Source organism: Sus scrofa, chromosome 2 (assembly GCF_054392235.1).
Source record: "Sus scrofa isolate SSC_HxYL_T2T_F1_AM1 chromosome 2, Sscrofa_HxYL_maternal_Yorkshire_Landrace_v2.0, whole genome shotgun sequence".
Classification (NCBI taxonomy): domain Eukaryota; kingdom Metazoa; phylum Chordata; class Mammalia; order Artiodactyla; family Suidae; genus Sus; species Sus scrofa.
The window spans coordinates 77,734,816-77,753,502 of NC_139384.1; the positions used below are offsets into that span (position 1 = coordinate 77,734,816).

Genomic DNA, 18,687 nt, shown 5'->3' on the forward strand with positions numbered 1-18,687 from the left:
CTCTAAGGATAACTTCTTATTTTCATTTCCTTAGCCCTTGCTCAGGTTGGCCTTTTATATGGTGGATATTTTCAAGGTTTTTGTTTGTTTGTTTGCATATTTGAAAGACTTCTCTAAGTTTTTGCTCTAAACGAATTATAGTGGTGCACTAGAATACTATTGAATTTTACATATTAACTTTCTAACAGATACTTCACTAAATATTTCAGAGAACACCTCAGAAGGTTGCAATTGAGGTGGCAGCCAGTGCTATAGGAATCAAAATTCCAATTAGGACCACGTCCAAGATGACTCTTGGTAGGATTCACATGTAAACAGGCTATTGTCCAGAATTACCATGGTTCATTGACACATGGGCCTCTTGATGGTCACAACATGGCAGTTGGGTTTTATCAACCTAAGCAACGCAAGAGCAAGAGAGAGGCAAGATGAAGAAAGCCAGCTTTATTGTCTGCTCAATTCTAATTCCCAGAAATGACACCCCAATATTTCTTCCACATTCTTATTGTTGGAAACAAGTCGCTATGTCCATCTCACACTCAGTGAGAGGGGAATACACAAGAGCATGAAAACCAGGAGTTGGAATTATTGAGAGCATCTCAGATGCTGTCACTCACACAGGCATCATCATTTATCAGAACTTTGACTCCAAGCACTTTGAGACTCAGGGCCTGTTCATTTGCCAATTCATAATCTCAAATTCATTGCACCACCTGATCTCAATAAAAATTCCCTGGTGACAATCTAGAAATGTGTGGAACAGTCTCTCCATTTGATGAAGACCCCAGTCCATTGCTCCTTTTCACCCAGTCCTAAAAAAAACCCCTGCTTTCTGAAACAGTAGGAGAGTGCCTCCTCCCACCTCAGGACACATGACACAGCAATTCCACTTCTGGGTATTTGTCCAAAGGAGATAGATGTCGTAAGTATCAGAAAAAGATAGCTCAATTGGCATATTCATTACAGCAACTTTCACAATAGCCAAGAAAAAAGAAGAAGAAGGAAACAACCTAGTGTCCATTGATGATGAATGATGATGATGAAAGACAAAGAAATGTGATATACCTAAAATTAAAAAATATAGCAGAAATTAGCATAACACTGTAAATCTACTATACTCTAATAAAAATAAAATTTTAAAGATCAACTTAAAAATTAAAAAAAGAAATTAAGAGCAAAATCAGTAAGATAAAAAGCAATCAATTAAAAAAATAGTGCAACTTTGTAAGTCAACTATATATTCAAATAAAATTTTTTGAAAAAAGAAATGTGACATACTAGTAGTACACAAAATGGAATATTATACAGCAATAGGAAAGAAGGAATTCCTGCCACTTGGTAGAATATGGATGAAATTGAGAACATTACGTTAAGTGAAATTAAGTCAGACAGAGAAAGACAACAAATGTAGGACCTGGTTTATGCAGATTCTGAGAATACTGAACTCATAGAAACAGAGTAGAATGGTGGTTGCCTGGGGCTGAGAGGTGGTAAGAATGAGAATAGAGGTTTGAGTGACAGATGAGGGAATTGCAGGGATTTAATGTACATCATGGTGACAATGGCTAACACTACAGTGTTGCATACTTGAAACTGCTGTGAGAGTAGTTATTTTTCTTACCCTAACAAAAACACACAAAAAATATGGTAATTAGCTGAGGTAAAGGAGGTGTTAATTAATCCTGAGGTAAAGGATGTGCTAATTAACTTTGGTAAACATTTCGCAAAACATGATAGTGTACACATTAAAGTTATGTAGAAAGTTATGATGTCAATTATGTCTCAATAATGCCAGAATAAAAAACCAACAAAAAACAAAAAACAATATATATATTTTTGCTTACAAACAATGTGCATCTACCTCGAGAATAATGTCTGCTGTTCTGTTCATCACAGTTCCAGAACTGGTAATAGAATGGGGTACTATCCAGAAGAGGGGACTTCAAATGATTTGGTCAGAAAAAGCTGCCCTGTATAACAAGTTGAAATGTAGGTGAAAGTTACCCCATTTGCTAGTCATCTGGGAAAATTTTTTTTTATTTTAACATTATTGAGATATTCACACTCCATAAAATTCACCCATCTAATGTATACAATTCAATAGTTTTTAGTATATTCACAGAGTTGTACAAATATCACCATGATCCAATTCTAGAACATTTTCATCACTCCAAAAAGAATCATGAAATATTTAGAATTACACTAGCATCTAAAAGAGAACAGCTTGAAGGTCCCACTGTGGTGCAGTGAGTTAAGGACCTGGCACTGCCACCATGGTGGTGTAGGTTCCAGCTGTGGCTCACATTCCATCCCTGGCCTGCGAACTTCCATATGCTACAGGTGTGGCCAAAGAGAGAAAGAGAAAGAAAGAAAAGTTCTTCCCACAAAACATTCATATAATTATAATTATCAAACCCAAAATTAACCCTGCAAGAAATTGAGAAAATGTATTGAAATTCTCTGAGAAAATTTAAGCTGAGATCAAGAGCTGTCAAGAATGCACAGAGTGAATTATTTTTTACACTGTTCTAGCACAGAATGAAAATCCACCAGTTTAGTTGAATAAATTAGAAGGGCATACGGAACATGCTTTAGGTGGGTGTGATGACCATGGTTAAAAAGTGATTCAAAATAAGCATAATCATGCAAAAACCAAAGGCAATTTCAGTTTATTAAGAATCTTAGGAACACTATCCTTACTATCTATTTATTTATATATTATTTATTTATTTTGCTTTTTAGGGCCACACCCCCAACATGTGGTAGTTCCCAGGCTAGGGTTTGAATCAGAGTTACATCTGCTGGCCTAAGCCACAGCCACAGCAATGCTGGGTCTGATGTGCATCTGCAACCTATACTATAGCTCACAGCAATGCCAGATGCCCAACCCACTGAGCAAGTCCAGGGATCAAACTCATGAGCTCAGATTCATTTCTGCTACACCACAACAGGAACTCCTCTTTAATTATTATATATTTTTTTGCCTTTTTTTCTTTTCTATGGCTGCACCCACAGTATTTGGAGGTTCCTAGGCTGGGGTTCCAATCAGAGCTGCAGCTGCCAGCCTAAGCCACAGCCACAGCAATGCCATATCTGAGCTGTGTCTGCAACCTACACCACAGCTCACGGCTGTTGGAGGCATGAATATGTGACGTAACAAAGAATGGAAGGAAAAGACTGGTGCCAAAGAGTGGCTGTAGAATGTCAGTATATACAAAGTCTTGTGACTTTCTCATGACTCTTGAGGCAAAACAAATGAGAACAACATCAAAGAATGGTATCTCGAAAACAAGATTGCTGAAGCATTAATGTTGCTGATGGAAAACCATCAGCTCTGACATTCTCAGGACTGGAGCCTTGGGGGATTTGTGGGAGAGGCCATAGATGGCTTGAAGCAAACAACAAATTATGGCCTGGGAGGGCTAAAACATTTATGATTAGTTTATTTATGTGCTTAGGAATAACTATGCTAGCATATCTTGCTATCTATCTATTTGAAGTAAAATACTGATGTATCCCCTGCACGTACAAGGTAGTAGAACATAGGAAATAAAAACCATGAGTTGGGTCAGAGGGTTGCTATTGCCTCTTGAAGGCTGTAGCCCCCTGATCCCCTCTCTATTGCTGTGTCTCTTTCTTCTTATTTCTGTGGCATCACTGACTTCAGGACCTGGGTAGACAAGCAGACCTCGTCACATGGCAACACTGGATCCTTAACCCAATGAGCAAGGCCAGGGATCGAACCCACAACCTCATGGTTCCTAGCTGGGTTTGTTAACCACTGAGCCATGACAGGAACTCTTCCTTTCATTTTATTATTTTACTTTGTGTGTATGCTTTTATTTTATTTGCCACACCTGCAGCATGAATAAATTCCTGGGCCAGCAATCAAGCCACACCACAGCAGTGACAATGCCAGATCCTTAACCCACTGAGCCAGCAGGGAACACAGGAGCTCCTTCATTTTTATTTTATATTGGTGTATAGTTGATTTATGATGTTGTCTTACCTTCAGGTGTGCAGCAAGTATTCTGTCATGTGATGGTTATGATCTGCAAAGATCCTAGAACTCTTCCTCAGACCCATTAAAGAAATAACAAAAGAGCAAGAGTCAGATTCTAAGCAAGGAGAACAGCAAAGGCCATAGGAGCTACAAAAAGGATGACATAAGAGAGGGAGAATTTCAAGTCTACATGTTTAATGTTTCTACATTTCCCAAAGTACACTCCAAATGGGTGACACCCACGTACTGAAATAAGATCATTTGGCCAAAGAACCTCCTCATGGCCCTTTTGATGTCCCTGTTCCTCAGACTGTAGATGAAGGGGTTCAGCATAGGGGTGACCACCGTGTACACCACTGAGGCCACTGCATCCTTCCTGGGGGAAAGTGAGAGTGCTGAACTGAGGTACACACCAAGGCCTGTTCCATAAAATAAACAAACAACTGCCAGGTGAGAGCCACAGGTGGAGAAGGCTTTGTACCTCCCACCTGATGAGGAAACTCTCAGAATGGAGGAAACAATTTTAGAGTAAGAGAAAAGGATCCCTGAGATAGGGAGAAAACCAGCGATGCCACCCACACAATACATGACTATGGTATTGGTGGAAGGGTTAGAACAGGCTAGGTTGAGGAGTTGAGAAGGATCACAGAAGAAATGAGAAATTTCCACATCTCTGAAGTAGGCAACTTTTACCACCACCAAACTGTGCATCTGAGAGACCAAAAGGCTGTGATACCAACACTAACAAGCTTCAGACAGGTGGGTTCATGACGACCAAGTAATGTAGGGTGTGACAGATGACCACAAACCTGTCATAGGCCATCACAGTCAGGAGGAAAGTATCCAAACATCCAAAAAGCATAAAAAACGACATCTGTGTCAGGCAGCCAGCATAGGAGATGACTCTGCTGTGAGTCTGGATGTTCACAATCATCCTGGGGACAGTGGTGGAGGTGAAGCCCATGTCAGCTAAGGACAGGTTGGAGAGGAAGAAGTACATGGGGGTGTGGAGGTGGGAGTCAGAGGTAACAGCCAGGACAATGAGCAGGTTCCCCAACATGGTGACCAGGTACATGGACAGGAACAGCCCAAGGAGGAAGGGCTGCAGGTCTGGATCCTCTGAGAGGCCCAGGAGCAAAAATTCTGAGACACTCGTTAGATTTTGTGGTCCCGTGTAGCTCTGACACCTTTTGAAAAAGAAGAGAGAGAGGTTTGAAAGAAAGGAAACAGGTAAGTGAGCATGCAGTCCTACTATGTGCATATTTTGGATTCAGGAAATTTACAAGCCAATATTCACACTTGGGGTCATACACCCTGGTACCTTCAGCACTATTTCACAATGTCCCAAATCCAGTTTTCATACAGCTCCTTTCTCACTGGATTCTACGTTATTCACCTCTTTCTATACATTGGCCTAAAGAATGTTAGAGGAGCAAGGAAATGGAGAGATAACAAATCCCTGATCATGGCAAAGGACAGTCTATTCTTTTAATGAAATATATTGAGTAAGAAAAAGCACAACATTGTAAATCAACTAAACTTTAATAAAAACATAAAAGTTATATAAAAAAGAAATATCCCTCTCCCTTTTTGAAGAAAAACATTCTAATTAGTACACTTAGAATCAGCCTTAATTTATTCAGATATAACACAAGAATTTCTCTTGACTCAGAATGTTGATAATCTAGATATTCCTCGAACTATGTTATCTGGACTCTAAATAAAAGTCAAATGTTCATAATTAGAAAAGGGTTTTGGGGGGTTTTGTTGGGGAGGTCTTTGTTGTTTTTTTTAGGGCCACAGCCTTGGCATATGGAGGTTCCCCAGCTAGGGGTCTAATGGGAGCTGTAGCCGCAGGCCTATGCCACAGCCACAGCAATGCAAGATCTGAAACACATCTGCAACCTACACCATAGCTCATAGAAGTGCAGGATCCTTCACCCACTGAGTGAGGCCAGGGATCGAACCCATAACCTCATGGTTCCTAGTTGGATTTGTTTCTGCTGTGCCACAATGGGAACTCCTAGAAAGGTTTTTTTATGTGTCTTTTATCTTCATGGGTTTTTATTATTCTTTGACTTTCTGATTTCCCCTATTTCTAGAAATGTATGCTCAATATGTGGGTTGTCTTTTAAAAGTCTTTTCAAGGGAAACCTGTGCACCACTGGTGGGAATGGAACTTTATTTGGCCACTGTGGAAATTCCTCACCTTCATGGTTAAAGGGGAAACATGCTTTTGGGACAAATAGGGTATTGGGTCTGACATATAGACACCACACTATATAAAATAGACAGGTAACATGTATAGCACAAGAAAATCTACGCAATATTAGAATAGGGGAAAAGAATCTGAAAAGGAATGGATATATATATGATGGGTTTATTTTGCTGAACACCTGAACTAACACAACTTTGTAACTCCACTATACACCAATAAAATTAAAAAAATAAATAAAACTGCCCTGTGATTCGCTTTTCCATTTTTGGGTATTCATCTTAAGGAAATGAAAACACTAATAGGAAAAGTTACATGCACTGCTCTGTTCATTGTAGCATTATTTACAATAGCCAAGATATGGAAACAACCTAAGTGTCCATCAGTGGGTGAGTAGAGGAAGAAAACATGATATATACACACAATGGCACACGATTCAGCCATAAGAAAGAAGGAAATCCTGCCATTTCTGACAACATGTATGGACCTTGAAGGCATTAGGCTAAGCAAAATAAGTCAGATAAAGACAAGTCATGTAATTCACCTATGTGTGGAATCTAAAATCAAACAAACAAGCAAACACTAAACTCAGAGAAAAAGAGATCAGATGTGTAGTTTCCAAAAGCTGAGGGTGGGGGTGGGGAGTGGGAAATTGGATGAAATGAGTCAAAATGTACACCCTTCCATTTATAAGATAAGAAGTACTAGGGGGTGTATGATACAACACAATGACTATAGTTGACACTGTTCTGTGGTATATTTGAAAGGTAGGAGAGCAAATCCTAAGAAATATCGAGAAAAAAATGCTTTTTACTTTTTCTCTCTATATACAATGATGGATATTAATTTATTGTGGTAATCATTTCATTAAATGTTTGTCAGGTCATTATACAGAACACCTTAAATTTATACGGTGCTATATATCAATTACATGTCAAAAAACCTAGAAAAATAACTTTTCGACTGTAACATCTAAACTCGGTCTAGCCGGGAGTTCCCTGATGGTGCAGTGGGTTAAGAATACAGCATTGCCATGGTTGGAGCTCAGGACTCTGTGGTGGCATGGGTTCAGTCCCTGGCCTGGGATCTTCATGCAGCAGGTCCTGCCAAAAAGAGAAAAAAAAATCCTTACTCTTGTAGACTTCAAATTTTGGTAACTATAGGTAAGCAAATGCAAAGTCACAACCTCATTGCCCCATAGATGGCATTAGTATACAGTGCACTTCTCAATCATTGAACAGGAGTCTCCGTTGTGACCAGTAGATTAAGAACCTGACTAGTATCCATGAGGATGCAGGTTCGATCCCTGGCCTTAACAAGGAAATGATATTTCCATATCTCAGGTTTTCAAACCGGACTCTAAAGTGCATTGTTATCATAGGAAATCTATAATCCATTATATTAGTGCCACCAGTGCCCCTAAAACCACTGGTTCAGTATCCTAAGTCGCAGATATGTGTATAAATGCCTCAGCCTCTATGTGCTGGTGTTCTTTATCTGGAAATTGAGATGATAACAGCAAGCTCCACAGATGTGGGGCATCTTAGACTGGTGGAACTTAGAAACATTTGGTCCTTGCTTTGTACCAGAATTATAATTATTTTTGGAATAGTGGGTTTATGGATGAAATGCAACCCTAAGAGAGTTTTAATAATCTTTTATTTGATTATAGTTTTACTTAAAGGATAGTTGATTTACAGCATTGTGCCAATTTCTGCTGTACAGTATAGTGATCCAGTCATACATATATATACATTCTTTTTCTCATGCTATCTTTTGTCATGTTCTATCCCAAGAGATGGGATATAGTTCCCTGTGCCGAACAGTAAGACCTCGTTGATTATCCATTCTGAATATAATAGTTTGCATCTACCAACCCCAAACTCGGTGTCCTTCTCACTCCTTCCCTGCTCCCCCTTGGCGACCCCAAGTCTGTTCTCCATGTCTTTGAGTCTGTTTCTGTTTTGTAGATAAGTTCATTTGTGCCATATTTTAGATCCACATATAAGTGATATCATATGGTGTTTGTCTTTCTTTTTCTGACTTACTTCTCTTAGTATGAGAATTCCTAGTTGCATACATGTTGCTGCAAATGCCATTCTTTTGTTCTTTTTAGGGCTGAGGAGCATTCCATTGTGTATATGTAATTGGTTATATGGCAGAAAATCTGAAGTGTCTCTTTTCCCAGGGCAGGCACATAGAATGACTTGGAATCCTTTTTCTTTTTTGGTCTTTTTGCCTCTTTTTAGGGCCGCACCCGCAGCATATGGAGGTTCTCAGGCTAGGGGTCTAATCGGAGCTGTAGCAGCTCACCTACCCCAGAGCCACAGCAATGCGGGATCTGAGGCGCACCTGCAACCTACACCACAGCTCACATCAATGCCAGATCCATAACCCACTGAGCGAGGCTGGGGATCAAACCTGCAACCTCATGGTTCCTACTCAGATTTGATGCCACTACACCATTATGGGAACTCTGACTTAGAATCCTAAAATGTGTCTAATCCCACATGATAAAATGTAACTTCCCCTACTCCTTCTGCCTTTTCTTTTTAATATTTATGAAAATCACTGTGTTGTTCTTTGAGTAATTCAATGTCATGGAGCTATTAAGTGGAAAATAATAGATCCCATTGAGAGTCCATGTCATACACACAGGCAAGTACCATTTTATCTTGTCTCTTGTCCTATGGGGCATCCCATAAGCACAGTCAAGAAAGCATCAGTGTGTGCATGCCATATTGATGATTCTGTGTTTCTGTGACCCAAGGAAGAGTCTACTCAATAGTTATCATACCTGGGGAGTTAAGGATCAAGCATTGCTGCAAGCTGGGCATGGGTCGCAGACTCAGCTCAGATTGATGTTGCTGTGGCTGTGGTATAGGCACAGCTGCACCTCCAATTTGACCCCCAGCCTGGGAACGTCCATATGCCATAGGTGTGGCCATTCAGAAAGAAAGAAAGAGAGAGAGAAATCAATGCAACTCAGCCACTTCCATCTAAGTGCTCAGTATCTACTGTGTAGGGACAAAAATAAAATGTTTTGTCAGGTATTCATTCAAAATTACACTGTCAGATCACAGGATACTTTGGCCAATTATATGAACCTTAGAGTTATCAAAATTAATAATATTTTTATCAAAAAGTTTGCCCTTAGTTTATGCATCCATCCCATATTTACCCACATAGACAGTATCCATTCCCTGTTTCTTACTCAGTGAGGTGGTATCAAACCGAAATCAACTCAGATGACAATGTCGATGCTCTGAGATACTAAGAACTTGCTCCAGCTCACTAGATAATAAATACAGCAGATAGGATTTAAAATTATATGGTGGATCTCTGAGTCACAGGTAGTTAACTTCTTCACACTAGTACAATTCAGGGAAGTTTAAACCAGAGATCCACAGGTCCTAACCAATGACACATCTTCTGTACATCGTCTCTGTTTCTGGTCTCCTGAGTATGGATGATGTTATGTCTCCAATTTAAATGGAGAAGGCTGAATTGCAAGAATGGAGGAGGAAGTGGACGGGTGAGGCAATATCCAGGAGCAGAGATCTGCCCTCAGCTTTTATGAGCCATTGATTTCTGTGATCCTGCCTATGATCTCAGCCATCCTTTCTATGGTTGGTGCCACCCACGGCTCTCCACTGCAGTTTACTGGTAACCTCCAAAGTGAAGATCACAGTAACTGGAGATGCTTGATGGAATGGCCAGAGAAGTGAAATGACTGGGTTGGCAAAGGGAGAATGTTGGCCAGGTGCCTGTATCTGGATTCAGATTGTTTGATTCAAAGCTGGCATCATCTCATTCTATCCCATGATCTGGTGCAAGTTACAATAAAAAAACCTATCATCTTTTCCTCATCTGTAAAAGAATAATAACCTGTACACATATATATGAGGAGTGACTATGCAGATGAAAAAAATAAGCTATGTGGAGCACTTAATTCAGAGCCTGACCCTTGGGAATCTTTAATGAATATTCATGATACCACATATATAATCATCTGGCATCATCCTCATAAACACCTTCATGATCATCTTGGAATATTTAGGGGACAGTTTAGAGGGCCTCATTTCCTGCTCTGGTGAGAGAGATGCCAACAGAACCTAGAGCCAGTATGGGAGGAAAGCAGAAATAAGACTTCTCACTGAGACCAACAGCATCAACTTCATATGCCTCTGAGCTGACTGCGTATTGGTGCCCTACTCGCTCATCCTCCAACTGTCCTGCTTATCCTGATGATGAAGAAACCATCCTGCCCCAGTCCCTCCTGTACTCAGTATCTCCAGTGGTACTCACTGCAGGGCACTGCCTTCGTGCTGGGGCATGACAAAGGAATGATGATCAATTGCCCTTCCCAGGCTGGGTGAGCGATGAAGGTTCAGTTTCTGTTCACAGGACAGACAGGAAGACAGAGTCAGATGGACCCCTTGATGAAGACAATAACTATGACAGGAGAAGACACACGTACTGATCCAGCTGGACTGGGACCATCAAACTGAAATGTTGCAGGGCACAGGCTGCTTATTTACACGAGTCTGGGCTTGAGAGCTCAATGCCCAGAGCTCATAATTAGCCAAATTGGCCCATATTATCTCAGTCTCTGAGGGTTTGTTAATATTAACGGTACAGGACTACAAGAGATCTCCTTCATAGGATTTGGGTCCTGCCCCTTCTCAGGAAGAATCTCACCCTTACTCCTCCTCCCGAGTTGACAGTTTCATACATCTTAATAAAAAATTCAGACTTACTCTGTGTGCGTGTATTAGTTTCATGTGTACAGCAAAGTGATTAAGTTATGCATATATGCATATATATATTCTTTTCATATCCCTTTGCATTATAGTTTATTATAAAACACTGAAGATAGTTCCCTGTGCTATAGAGCAGATCCTTGTTGGTTGTCTATTATATATAGTGTGTATATGTTAATCTCAAACTCCTAATTTATCTCTCCCACATCCCTTTGGTAACTATGTTTTCTATGTCTTTGCATCTGTTTTGTAAACACAGTTCATTTGTATCACATTTGTCTATGTGGCATCATTTTTTAGATTCTACATATAAGCGACGTCATATGATATTTGTCTTTACATGACTTCCCTCACTTAATGTGATAATTTCTAGGTCCATCCATGTTGCTGCAAATGGCATTATCATTCTTTTTATGGCCAAGTAATATTCTATTGTATATATGTACCACTTCTTCCTTGTCCATTCATCTGATGATGGACATTTAGGTTGCTTCCAAGTCTTGGCTACAGTAAACGGTGCTGCAGTGCACATCGGGGTGCGTGTGTCATTTCAAATGATAGTTTTCTCCAGATATATGCCCAGGAGTGGGACTACAGGATCATACAGTAACTCTATGTTAGTTTTTTTTAGAGAACCTCCATACTGCTCTCCACAGTGGCTGCACAATTTACATTCCCACAGACTTGTTAAATTAACCTCTATTGACATGTGAGTTTATAATCATCAAATACATTCAAATGACCGAGTGATTTTAGGGAGAATTGGGTCTTCTACAGCAAGAATCTGATGGTATTCTTATTTTCTCAGTTAATTTTTTGATTGTGGAAGCAACACTTAATATGAGATCTACCTTTTTAACAGATTTTGAAATATTCATATATTATAATTGACTGTAGGTACACTGTTGTACAGCACATCTGTAGGGCTTGTTCATCTTGATTCACTGAAATTTTATGCCGTTTTATGAGTAATTCTCATATTATTTTCCTCTCCTGCCAGCCCCTGGCAACCAGCTTTCCACTATATGATTTTATGAATTTGACTATTTTAGATGAATCATATAAGTAGAATCATGCAGAATTTGTCTTTCTGTGATTGTCTACTTCACTTAGCATAATGTCATAGTGTCTGCCCATGTTGTTGCAAATGGCAGCACTTTTTTCTTTTTCTTTTCTTTTCTTTCTTTTTTTTTTTTTTTGCTTTTGTGGCTGCACCCAGGGCATACAGAAGTTCCCAGGCTAGGGGTCCAATTGGAGCTACAGCTGCCAGCCTATGCCACAGCAGCACATCATCACAGAAGCACCAGATCCTTAACCCACTGAGCAAACCTGCAACCTCATGGTTCCTAGTCAGATTTGTTTCTGTTGCGCTATGACAGGAACTCCGTAAATGCTTTCTTGAATGTGGTTTGTAGAAACTAAGAGAAAGCAGTTTCCATAGAAAAGGGAACACTAACAGAAAACACAAGCATACATAACAGAATGAGAGTTAGAAGGCAAGAAGAAATCTTAAAGGACTGCTCCCCAACCTGGAAGCCTCACAACCAAGGTCATTAATTCCATGTGTTTCCATTTCTCTCTCCTTCCCATATTATTTTATGCCAAGTACTCTATGATATCCCATTCCTCTAAGGACTTACCTCACTGCCTTCAGAACTTCAGATGCCATTTCCCAACTTCTAAAATATATTCAGCCATGATTTCTCTAGGTTTCCATAGTGTTCCAGGCACTGTTCTTTAAAACATAAACTCAGAGTTCCTGTTGCGGTGTAGTGGAGAAGAATCTGACTGGTAACCATGAGGTTGTGGGTTCAATCCCAGACTTTGCTCAGTGGGTCAAGGATCCTGCATGGCTATGGCTGTGGCTGTGGCTGTGGCTGGCAGCTATAGCTCCGATTAGACCCCTAGCCTGGGAACCTCCATATGCCATGGGTGCATCCCTAAAAAGCAAAAAAATAAAATAAAATAAATAAACTCATTTATCACTCTCAACCATTCTATGGAGTAAGTATCATTAATAATCCCATTTCATCAAGTAGGAAACTGAGGTACTGAGAAATCAGAGAGCTTGGCAGTGGTTAGCAAAGAATAGAACCAGGATTTGTGGCAGAGGAGTCAGGCTCTAGGATTTATAATTTGACATGATCCTTACTACCACACCTAGCTTAGCAGTTCAGTACACTGGTTCTGAAGCATAGGCTACCTTCTTTGCAAGCATAGTGATGGCTAGCCTCAACCCCGGAAGCTTAGTTGATTTGTCCCATCAAGCCCACCCCCTCAGATTATTAACTAAAATGTGAGTTTTATTTGAGCGTTTCTCCAGTGAAGCTCATTGTCCAGATTGAGCCAGACACCACAATCTTACCAAATTAGTTCTTGTCAGGGGGCAATGAGGCCAAGGCACCACCAACACACATGGCTGTGCTAGAATACTAGGTGAAAGTGGGAAAAGGCAGAATCCTCCAAGAGGCAAATTTTGGCACCTCCGAAGGAAGAATGGTCAAATCATCTGAAAGGGGCTGATGCTGAGCTAGACACCACAGAGGCTGATGGACTCTTTTTTGAAGTGATAGATTTTGAAGGCAAAGATTAAATTGTGCTAACAATTAGAAGGAAGGAAGAGATTATTCCTGAAAGTGTTGCCTGTGTATAATAACGGCATTTGTAATTGCTTCTACTGAATGAAAACTAAATTGTTAGCCAAAGTTTACATTTTTTTTCTGTTTTTATGGGGGGAGGGGTGTCACTAATATGGTAAAAATATTTTACATTTGTGGACTCCATTCCATCCATCGCTTTGTCAGTTACATGGCAGAATTATCAGCTCTATGGATGTAAGAAACCAAACAGGTGTCTTGGAATTCCTCCTCTGGGCCTCTCAGAGGACCCAGAACTCCAGCCACTCCTCTTTGGGCTGTTCTTCTCCTTGTACCTGGTCTTGGTGTGTGGGAATCTGCTCATCATTCTGGCTTTTACCTTCAACTTCCACCTCCACACCCCCATGGGCTTCTTCCTCTCACACCTGTCTTTTCTGATATTTGTCTCAACACCACCATGGTTCCCAAGTGCTGATGAACATCCAGACAGTGAGCAAAGCCATCACCTAACCTATGCTGACTGCATTACCCAGATCTATTTTTTCTCAGTTTTTGTGTGTTTGGACAACCTCCTCCTGGTCATGATGGCCTATGACAAATTTATGGCTATCTGTCACCCCTGCACTAAACAATCATGATGAACCCACACTTCTGTAACATGCTGGCTCTAGTCTCTTGGATTGCCAGTATCATCGTCCCCCTCTTCCAGAGTCTGATGGTGCTGCATCTCTCATTCTACACACACACGGAAAGACCCCACTTCTTCTGTGAACTGGCTGAGGTGCCCGAGTCCACCTGTTCTGATGCTCTCAGAAATTACATTGTGCTGTATTCTGTGATGGGCCTGATGGTTATTATTCCAGTAACTGGGATTCTTTACTCTTACTAAGATTATTTCCTCCATATTGAATGTGTGCTCAGTGGAGGGGAAGTACAAAGCGTTTTCCATCTGTGGGTCTCACCTAGTGGTCATTTCCTTATTCTACGGGACAGGGTTAGGAGTGTACCTCAGTTCTGCCTTCTCCTCCTCCTCCTCAAAGGGGACAGTGACCTCAGTGGTGTACACCGTGGTCATCCCCATACTGAACCCCTTCATCTAGAGCCTGAGGAGCAGGGTCATGCAGGGGTTCCTGAGGAAATTTGTCAGCAGGTTTTCTTCCCCCTGTGAAGAACCATGGATGCTGAGACTGGGATGTTATTATGATAACCAAGGGTCAATACCCTGATAGACAGAAATACCAAATATTTGACTCCTTTGAGCATGTGACTTGTCCCTCTTGTTCTAAAAGACCATCACTTGGGTTTCTCCTGAGTTTACATGCCCACGAGCCACCACTTCGCATGAAATACCTTTAGTGACATTTATGCCCTCTTGCCTCTGCAGATGATGTTTATACTTGGTCTCTGAGAATTGTCACTAGCTATATCAAGATAATCATCAATTCATCCACCATAATGGCAAACACTCAAATGTGTGAAAATACCAAGAACTAGCGGAGATTTGGAGCAATGGGAACTTTCAGAAACTATTAGTATACTTGTATAGTTATACCTGAAGTATAATTCCATGCAATTACTTTGGCACTTCTACTAAGTGCAAATATACTCCTACAGCAGAGCTCTCCAACTCTCAGGTATATACCTAGCAGAAATGGTTGCTTACATCCACAAAGCAGGTCTAAAAATGTTTATAGCAATGCTTTTCATGAAAGCATCAAACTGGAAATAATTCAAATGCCCCTTAGTGGTAGAATGGGTAAACAAACTATGGCATGTGGCATAAATTATGCAGAATGCAGAAAATGCAGAAAATTCCACACCAATACAATAAGATGAAATTAGAGCTATGTACATGACATGGACAAGCCTCAAAAACATAAAAGGCATGAAAGTGTGTTTGAAAGGCATGAAAGTGTGTTTGTTATATGACCTTACTTTCATTGACTCTAAGAGCAAGTAAAACCACCTGATGGAGAATGGAGTCAAGATAGTGACTGTTTGTCTTTCTCTTTCAGACTTACTTCACATAGAATCTCTAGTTATATCCTGTTGCTGTAAATGGTGTTATTTTGTCCTTTTATGGCAGAATAATATTCCATTGCATATATGTACCACATTTTCATAATCTGTCAGCAGAAATTTAGGTTGTTTCTATGCCTTGGCTATGGCGAATAGTGCTGCAAGGAACATAGGGGTGCATGTATCTTTTTGAATTAAAGTTTTGTCTGGATATATGCCCAGAACAAATATCCTCATCTTACTCAGCTGCCCATCATCTCTGGAGCTGCCTCATAGTCTATCTCTGTGCAGTCCAAGATGGTAATCACCAGCTACCCATGACTATTCACCACATTTCAAACACTCACTAACCCATGTGCCCAGGAACATATTTGGACAATGAAGATATAAAACATTTTCATTATCAAAAAACAAAAGTTCAATAGGACAGCTTTTTTCTACGGCTTTGTGGGGAAATGAAATTTTCCTGGATTTCTCACTGCTTTTGCACTGAGAGCCCTAGCCTCCCAGACACCAGAAAGTATACGAAGTAAAGATAGAGAATGTTAGATTTCACTTCCCTTGGAAATGTTTTGCTCTTGTTACATGAATGAGCCAACGATGTCCTCTGAGTCTTGCCCCCAAGGATGTTTATAGCTTCCTTGTGGGTTATCACTCTTCAGTGCAAAAGCCTGTCAGCACTAAACTCAACTTTCAGGCATCCAGATTTTAAAAATAGCTCAAACAATCACATTTGAAGCCATTTAGAGTTGCCTGCTTTGCACACCCTGAAAAACTCACTGGAGAGCTGTTACCAATGGATGATAGAAGGACCTTACAGATTTAAGACCCCAAACAGCTCTAGCCCTTCCCTTCCATGGCTCTCTGACCCAGGGACCCAGTGTTCCTGTGTGAAAGTGAGCTCAGGGTTTCCCGCTTTGCTGTCTTGGACATTTTTCAGCTATGATTTATTTTGTTCAGTTGGATGTAGAGATCTCCTTTTACCATGTGAAAACCAACTTGTTCTAATTCAACGCTTGTGTTCCTCCCCCCATTATCTTATAGATGCATTTTTTATTTTATTTTATTTATTGTATTTTATTTTATTGTTTTATTTCAGTGGCTACACCTGTGGCATTGGTAGTTCCCATGGTAGAGGTTGAATCCAAGCCTCAGCTGTGACCTATACCAGGGCTGTGGTATTGCCAGATAATTTAACCCACTGCAGCCAGCCAGGGATTGAACCCAGGGATCAAGCCAAGGTCTCTGCAGTGACCCAAACCTCTGCAGTCAGTTCCTGAACCTACTGCATGACAACAGAAACTCCTGAAAGCCTGATTTTATTTCCAATATGCATATCACAGTTTTCCATCTATTCTAAAGTCAGGCATCTGATCCAATCCCAACTCTGCCATTTACAGCATATGACTGAAGCAAATTCATCGTCTTCTCTACTGTGTTATTCACCCTAAAATAGAGGTAATAACCCTCAGGTAAGGTTATTATTAAATAAATGAATATTAATAAGAGTGTGGTCTTCATTGTTAGTACTTCTGTCAATAAGTTTTCTTAACTGTGAATACCACACTCTTTATTACTATTGGTTCATTTAATAATAATCCTGACCTAAGATTTATTGTCTCTATTTTAGGGATGAGTAACACATAGAGGAGCAATGGAGTTGTGTATTATTTATACAATTTCATATATATTCATATGACTGTGAAGAATATATTCATAAACTCTAATATCTTCATATATTCTGAAAAATATATTCAGATATTCAGGTCTGAGAGAGCAAGACTTTGATTTAGGGTGCTGGCAGGTACTTAGGTACTTAGGCCCTATAGAATTGCTCTTTAAGGATGTTGATTGGCAAAGAATGAGTAGTTTAGGTTCTAATGGGATATTTTTCAGAGAGAATCCTGAGCCATGCATGACATCATGCCTAAGGAGAGGGGATCTCGTAATGTGAAAAAAATGTAACTGTCCACAAATATCCCATGTGGAAATAGAATTGTCAGGCACAGTTTCCAATTTTATTATGGTTCCTTCTTTCTTTCCCAAGGGCAAAGCTGTTTAGAAGGGGTCACACTAGGAACATTTATTTAATTAAGTGCTTTGGGAATTCACCCTCGGATGCCCTGAAAGGATGAATGTTCCTTGTGTGTCCCTGTGCTCCCAGCTCACTTACCCCAGACCAGAAAGAATATTATCACCTTGCCTATTCCAGGTGTATCTGGACCTCATACCAACTTTCTTTCTGGGGATCTCTCACCATCCATCAGTGCAACCAGATTTTCTTCCCTGCTATCACCTGGATGATCAATGTGGGCTTAGTAAGTGCTTTCAGAAAGAGAACTGTGTGTATGTGCATGTGGAGAAGGCTTTTGTGAGCAGTTAAGTGATTCTAGGGACAGGGACATGAGTAGTGGCTTTGAGCTTCTACTAAAAATTTCTTAAAAAACGTAGGCATGTGGCTTCTAAGTGGAACAGACTCTAGTTGAATTAAATGATGATGATTTATCTTCTACTGATAATTTCCATGGTAATCTGACTGGTAAACTGATAAATTTACTGATAACTTCCCTGTAATCTGACTGCCCTTTCAGGGCTTGGTATGATACTGCCTGAGCATTTGAGCTGGATTTTCCTGATCATTTGGAAAAATAGTGTCTCTTTCTTTGTGTGCTATAAGTGACCCTCCAACAACACAGCTTGTATTATAATCCCCCTGACTACTGGAAGCACTTTATTCTATTTATTAATTTATTTTGGCACTTTAAAAATTATGAATGACTTTAAATTTTGGTAAAGGGTAATTTTGTGCAATATCTTTCTTAATATATATTTCTTAAGGGTAATTTTGGTACAATATATTTCTTAATTTTTAGCAGACTTCAATTGTGAGGATAAATGCTTCATGGTCACACTGAATTCATTTTAATATTTTTTTACTATTTTTGGCAGCTGTTTGTATTCTGCCATATAACATCATAAAAGGAATGCTTAGAAAAGTTTTAATATGGCTGGAGGAATTTTTGAAGATCATCGCAACACAAATCATTTCATCACTCCACAAATTTTTCCTCTTCATTGGTATATTTTATT

At 40.0% G+C, this 18,687-nt stretch overlaps 2 pseudogenes; one reads left to right on the forward strand and one right to left on the reverse strand.

Annotated features, from left to right (window-relative positions):
• Positions 1-4,189: 4,189 nt before the first annotated feature.
• On the reverse strand, positions 4,190-12,650 carry LOC110258562 (olfactory receptor 7E178-like; annotated as a pseudogene).
• A 553-nt stretch (positions 12,651-13,203) lies between these two features.
• On the forward strand, positions 13,204-14,678 carry LOC110259021 (olfactory receptor 1571-like; annotated as a pseudogene).
• The last annotated feature ends 4,009 nt before the right edge of the window (positions 14,679-18,687 follow it).